This window comes from Triturus cristatus, chromosome 4_1 (genome assembly GCF_964204655.1).
Source record: "Triturus cristatus chromosome 4_1, aTriCri1.1, whole genome shotgun sequence".
NCBI classification, from domain to species: Eukaryota; Metazoa; Chordata; class Amphibia; order Caudata; family Salamandridae; genus Triturus; species Triturus cristatus.
In genome coordinates, this window is record NC_140585.1 from 231,263,342 (window position 1) to 231,270,703 (window position 7,362).

General features: G+C 45.1%; 2 non-coding genes across 2 annotated transcripts; both read left to right on the forward strand.

Annotated features, from left to right (window-relative positions):
- The first annotated feature begins 1,120 nt into the window (after positions 1-1,120).
- On the forward strand, positions 1,121-1,219 carry LOC146854165 (small nucleolar RNA U13). The gene has a single exon (XR_014959003.1). It is a non-coding gene; the product is annotated as a small nucleolar RNA U13 (small nucleolar RNA).
- Positions 1,220-6,133: 4,914 nt separating this feature from the next.
- Positions 6,134-6,232, forward strand: LOC146854166 (small nucleolar RNA U13). Its single transcript, XR_014959001.1, has one exon. It is a non-coding gene; the product is annotated as a small nucleolar RNA U13 (small nucleolar RNA).
- The last annotated feature ends 1,130 nt before the right edge of the window (positions 6,233-7,362 follow it).

Consider the following 7,362-nt stretch of genomic DNA (forward strand, 5'->3'; position numbering starts at 1 on the left):
TCACAGGTACTGAGTACTGGCACTTCTTATTTTTATCACTGGAAATACCGGCCCTCTGTCACTACCTAGGAGAGTACCAGTACTCATGAAAGGTAAGCTCATTGGCTGCTAGTGCTGGTGAGCACTAGGCTGTCCGAGAAGAAGCTGTCTCTGACAGCCAAGGCGCTTCTGTAGTCCTTAGCTTGGCCGCTTTTGTGTACGTCTGCTTAGTCTGCTCATTTCTTTGTGTGTGTGCACGCTTGCGGATATATCGCATTGTCGCAAACAACAACAAATAACGGTATGACATTAAGAAGTTGCAAATATTAAAAAACAAGGATATTTTTAACATACTATGCTGTTTAGCTTTCATTTTGTGTGATGATTTAACCTGTTTTGTTAACATAAATGCCTTTCTGTGGGGTTTTGATATGTGCTGCAACTGGTATAGAAGTCATTATGTATCATCGTATCTTGGCCATAGCCCCGCCCACTTGCCACACCTCTAGCTTATTTTAATGAGTATCTGCACTTATGTTTCCCATTTAAAGCACTGCGTATATCCATAGTTAGCTGCAAAAACTTTCTCTTTTAGGACAAATGTTTGGCGAAAATCAATATTCGAAGTTATAACATTTTTAAAGTTGTGTAATTGGATTGCTTGCGATCAGCGTAGCATACTCAAAGATTGGGCTGAGACAATCTCTGTTTTCATTAAACGTTCAAGTGTTCATTTATATTCGAGGTACACCTCCTAAATGCAACTTCATCCCCGGCAACTCACGTTTTTAATACATAAATGTCGCCATTTCATGATGTCCGCAAGAGGATACAATGTAGTCCGTTCTCTAAGTTGTAACTAAATAGAAAATGTGGGCGGTCCTTTAAGGCGGGGCAACAGCAAACCGGACAACGGATTGGCTACACTGCTGAATTGACATTTACATATTAGTAGTGTCGTGTTAACAGTACTTTTTCTGCAATGGCCGTTTTTTTCTTAAAGAACATCGCAGATAACTCGTGATAAGCTTTGACTGAGACCCGGACAGCTGTGGACAGACACGAGTAGCAAAATATTCTCACCCTCACACTCATGAGAGAGTCCGATTGTGTGGTGTTCCTCCGTTAATCGTCTTTCCCGATCCTTCTGGTTCTTGCAAGTGACGAGTGGGTTTTCACGCTCGTGCGTGACGTGTGCCGTCCCATCCTTGTTACGACTGGGCACATCACCCTTCTGAGCTTGAACTGAAGGATCGCCGGGATCGGATACTTTATAATTATTGAGGTTTAAAGTAGCGCAAGTAGTTGTTTTGGTCTGCTTTGGGTAGGTAATTCTTTGGAAGAGATCACGGAAAACTGGAGCGAAGGGTTTCATGTCATGCACTCCTAAAGACGTCCGTAGATCTACGCACGTTCGTCTCATGCAGTTCTCATGTAGAAATGCGGGTTTAGTAGCTGAGCTGGAATACTCTTATTGCGGCAGTGCAATGCCCTCACCACTCGGAAAAATTCCTGCTAGATCCGTATCGAGTTTGGTTGGGTTTTTGCATGTTTTAAAACACAAGCTCCAAGCACAGTAAAATCGATGAGTTGGTTATGCACCTGCTGCAAACATCACCATGTACATTCCAAGGGAGATGCCTTGACCGTGAAGCGTTTTGACTCATTTGTTTGATCCTGTGTGTTAATTGATGCCAATTATCGAGTCCCAACAACAGTGGTGGCTGGTGACATTTGAAAGTGGTGAGGGCGTAAAAAAAGGGTCTAAATGTGTTTTGTGTCATAGCGAGACTGATTGACTAAAGGGGAACTGCAGGACCCTCACGCCAAGGAAATTTTGAAGAACAAAAAAAAAAGGCCCAAAGGATGCAGGTTAAACCACATTTCAGAAAGCAAGAATATTTATAAAAGTAGGTAGGATATGTAGACTTGAAATAATTAAACACATTTAAAACTGTCCCATATCGTGCTTCATTCCTGCTTGCACCCGTGCCATCCATTAAGCCTGACTGCATTATTTTAAAAGAATAGGGAACATTGGCGTTAGCCGCCTGACCTTATTGCCAAAGAAAGATGAACTATATGTCACCTCAGGTCTCCATTAGGGCCAAAGATTGGGTGGCGAAAACAGTGACCAAGTCTCCATAACCACACTCTCTCAGATGCATTGAATTAGTCATATAGCGCCACTCATACCAGTGCAGGGTGTCTGAGCACTTTGCATCACACGCATATTACACACAGACATTCAATCATACATGTGTAAATCACTGTGTAGGAAATGTTACGTAAGCCAAAGGACTAAAAGTGTAGGAGTCACATGTCATCCATACTGGTAGGCAGCATAGTTTAAGAGTGCTTGGTGTGGAGAAGCACAAACTCGGAGTCGAAAAAGAAACAGCATAGTTGGGAGTTTTCTTTAATAATAAGAATCGATTTCTAGCCAAATTAACCCTTTTTGCAACATTGATCAATGTTCTGTACTTTGCAGCGTGTATGCAGTTCTAGGATGAAAGTTAATACCTCACTATTCTATATTAGGACTAAGGACTTTAAATTATACATTGCAAGTAACCTGCTGATCTGTTTACATCTGTAATCTACATGGTACACGTTCTCTGCAGCAGGCATATTAACCCTCTGCACTAACTTCACCTAAGTCAAAACCACAACTATACAAAACACTGATCTCTCTCCAGGAAGATAATTAATCACACGAGTTATCTTGACATTTATGTGAGGCCTGGTAATTGCGGGGTGAAAGAAACGCTGCAGCAGGTGCTTCAAAGGCATAATAAACTTTCAAACACGGCGCCCCCAGGAAGCCAGCACCCGCGCGGTGGCAACGATCGCATCGCCCTAAAGCCGGCCCTGACTGGCATTGATAGGGCACCGGAGGGTCTAAAATAGTAATGAATGTACATAACTATTTTAGGCCTAAGGAGGGCCTAAAATAGTTTTGTACATTCATAACTTCACAGTAACGGCCGGCATGATGGGGGTGGGGGTCGTCACGGGGGGTGGAGGCGGGTGGGTAAATGAAAGAATATTATAAAACTTACCATCCTCGTCCTGCAACATCTTCTGGATGCGTTCCAACTCCCGCTCCGTCCTGCACACCGCAGCTTCTGGATGCGTCCAAACTGCCGCTCCCGCCGTCCTGAAGCTCTCGTCGTCATGTCGTCATGAATGAGAGGCAGCCTCCCTCCCTCCGCTCTGCCAATCACAACGCTGAGGCGCAGTAGAGAGCGCCCCAGCCGGGACCATTTTCGCTATGTAGAGTGGGCGCCGTGGGCGGTGCTGCTCGAGGGCATGGGGGGAGTGGCTTGCCCAGTGTTGTGCATACGGACTGTTTGATCGGCCCCAGGGCCGGCCAAACAGTCCCTATGCACAACACTGGGCAAGCCACTCCCCCCTGCCCTCAAGCAGGACCGCCCACCCCCGATCAGGCACTTCTGCTTTCTCGCTGTGCGAGAAGGCAGAAACATAAATGGTAGTTATTACCATTTATGTTTCTGCCTTCTCGCACTGCGAGAAAGCAGGGGGGCGGCGCCCAAACGCCCGTATGGAGGAGCCGCCACTGCCCAACAACAATAGGGGGGCATATTAGCAAGACCGGCGTTAAAATTATCGCCGCTTTAGCTGCCGCTAAAACGGCGATAATGGGCTTGATAATATGCTCTATGGAATTCCAATTGAAGCCCATGTTAGGTGTGAAGGACAGCTAACCTGAGCTTCAATTGGAATTCCATAGAGCATATTATCAAGCCCATTATCGCCGTTTTAGCGGCGGTTTTCTGCCGCTAAAGCAGCGATCATTTTATCGCCTGTCTTGATAATATGCCCCTTGGTTTGCACTGCGTTCAATACAAATAATCATAATACTGTACAGTATTTATTCATATATCAACCTACCTAAATGCAGCACTTTAAGTACACATTTTATAAGAAATTGCACTTTTATGGCTGGTCCCACTATATATTTCTCTGGACTCTGCACATATAGGGGCATATTTACAAGCAGGCGTTAAAAAATTATTGCCGCTTCTGCGGCCGTTTTCGGCCGGAAAGCGGCGATAATTTTATCGCCTAATTAGCAAGGCCACGCTAACGCGTGTAACCTTGCTTTAGCGTCAGGATTCCTAAAGCCCATCTTTGCATCTCTAATGAGATGCGAAGTGGGCGCTACTGTTATCGCTACTTTCCTTACGCCTGCTTCAGGACTGACTTAGCCATGATATCCTATGGAAGGAGGATATCATGGCTAAGTTTGTGAGTCCCTGTCAGCAAGATAACGTGAGATTATCGCTGGGTTTCCAGCGATAATCTCACGTTAGGCAGTTAGCGTGAGGATTTTTATCTCTGAGGAGATAAGCGTTGCTAATAGCACACTATCTCAGCGATAAAAATCCACGTTACCCGGCGATAATTATCCTCACGCTAAGAGCGCTGAGCGATAATTATCGCCGGGTGTTGCTGATATGCCCCTAAGAGATCAACCTGTGCTTAATTTGAACCAGTGGTTTCTGGTACCCGGCACCGGCACTTACATGCACAGAGCTGGCTGAAAACGATCGCATTAACCGGCCTGGACCCTTACAACTACGAAACATCAAGAGACCAATGAGGCACTCCTAGCAATCTGAAAGACTTGGGGGCATATCAGCAACAACCGGCGATAATTATTGCTAAGCGCACTTAGCGCTAGGATAATTATTGCCGGCTAGCGTGGATTTTTATCGCTGAGATAGCGTGCTATTAGCAACGCTTATCTCAAAAATGATAAAAATCCTAGAGCTAACTGCCAAATATGAGATTATCGCTGGATATCCAGCGATAATCTCACGAAGTTTGGCGTTAGCTTGATGATAGGGCCTCACAAATTTAGCCATGATATCCACTTTCCATAGGATATCATGGCTAAGTCAGTCCTGAAGCAGGCGTAAGGAAAGTAGCGATAACATGGGTTGTCGCTACTTTTCCTGCCACTATGCTTCATAGCGTGGGGCTTGATGATAGGAGAAATGTCGCTTAGCGACATTTGTCCAGTCATGTCAGGTCAGGAACGCCCACTTTGCATCTCATTAGAGATACAAAGCTGGACATTAAGAATTTGTGCGCTAATGCAAGGTTTCACACGATAGCGTGACCTTGCTGATTAGGCGATAAAATTATTGCCGCTTTTCGGCTGAAAACGGCCGCAATAGCGGCGATAATTTTCTATCGCCGCCTTGTAGATATGCCCCCAAGTGTCCAGAGACTATCTGAGAGCCCACCTGCACCTCGGTCATGTTGCAAAGCACACCAATCATTTATCATCCACCCTTGCGGTTGCGCAAATGACTTGGCCGGGGTTTCGGTTGGCGATCCTGCAGTAGACTACAAGCAGCTCTGCACAGTCCACGCGGTCCTGTGGCAACCCATCAGAATCGGCCTGTAGGGAATCCGCGCACGAGAGATGGTCTCGAAGCTGTTCCAACGACAAGGTACCGGAGGTACCAGGGGGCATATTATCAAGCACAGTTTTCTGCCACTAAAGCGGCGATAATTTTAACCCTGTTTCTTGATAATATGCCCCCAGGTTCTAAGAGGAAGTTGTCCCAAGCATCGTGAACCCCACCCCAGTCCTGACAAGACTTATAACATTTTTAAAGTTGTGTAATTGGATTGCTTGCGATCAGCGTAGCATACTCAAAGATTGGGCTGAGACAATCTCTGTTTTCATTAAACTTTCAAGTGTTCATTTATATTCGAGGTACACACCTCCTAAATGCAGCTTCATCCCCGGCAACTCACGTTTCTGATACATAAATGTCGCCATTTCATGATGTCCGCAAGAGGATACAATGTAGTCCGTTCGCTATGTTGTAACTAAATAGAAATTGAGGGCGGTCCTGTAAGGGAAGCAACTGCAAACCGGACAACGGATTGGCTACACTGCTGCATCACATTTACATATTAGTACTGTCGTGTTAACAGTACAACTTTTTCTGTAATGGACATTTTTTTCTTAAAGAACATCGTAGATAGCTCGTGATAAGCTTTGACTGAGGCCCGGCCAGCTGTGGACAGACACAAGTAGCAAAATATTCTCACCCTCACCCTCATGAGAGAATCCGACTCTGTGGTGTTCCTCCGTTAATCTTCCCTTCCGATCCTTCTGGTTCTTGCAAGTGATGAGTGGGTTTTCACGCTCGTGCGTGACGTGTGCCGTCCCATCCTTGTTACGACTGGGCACATCACCCTTCTGAGCTTGAACTGAAGGTTGGTTAGGAACAGCTAGTTTATAATTTGTAAGAATTAAGATAAGGATAGAACAACAGAAAATCTTATTTCAAGAACAGAAACCATGTGGCATATTATCAACAAACAGTGTTAAAATTATCACCGCTTTAGAAGCGGCCGCAGAGAATTCCCATAGAAGCCCATGTTCTGTTGTCAATTCTATGGGAATTCTCTGCGGCATATTATCAGGCCCATTATCGCTTTTTCTGCCGCTAAAACGGCGATAATTTTAACGCAGTGCTTGATAATATGTCCTCAGGGTTTTAAATACCTTATTTCTGTTGGAGAAGAAAGTTAAGGAATTGATGCCTGTGATAAATGCAAGAGACTTGGGGGCATATCTACAAGGACGGCGATAAATAGACGCAAAGCACGCTTAGAACTTTTCTAGTTCTTGCGTCTATCGCTTGATTATATCGCCCTGTTAGCGCGTTATTTACAACGCGTTTCCCCAGGGCGATATAATTACCAGCGATAGCGGGGAGATCGCCGTTTTTCAGGGAACATCGCTGGTTTTCCAGCAATGCTCCCTGCAAAACGGCGATAACCTTGCTGATACGACTCACAGGGTTGTATCAGCACAATCCACCCCATAATAGGTATGCCTAAGTCTGCATTTATGCAGACGTTAGTTTCCGGCGCAAACAGCGGTTTTCGCCCAAAACTTACGTCTGCTAAAATGCGTTGGCAGCCTTGTAAATATCGTGACGTTCACATCAGCGATATTTGCAAGGTTGTCTGCCCAGTGACGCCCACTTTGCATCTCACTAGAGATGCAAAGGGAGGCATTGGGTAAAAGGGTGCTAACATGCGCTAATGTATGTTAGCACCCTCTTGTTAATAGGGCGATATTTTTATGTCCGCTTTTTTGGCTTTAAAAGCCTGGAAAGCAGAGATAAAGCCCTTGTAAATATGCCCGTAGGATAGGTGTGCTGTGTAGAGGCATTCCAAGATGGAAGTAACCTATCTATTGAGAGATATTCTGCTGGAAGTAGATTGTTTGACCAAAGTGGATCTCAAGGAGGTGTATTTTTTTATCCAAACAGCAGAAGGGTTTCAAAAATATCCCCCATTCATGTCGGAAAAAAGGTCGTACCA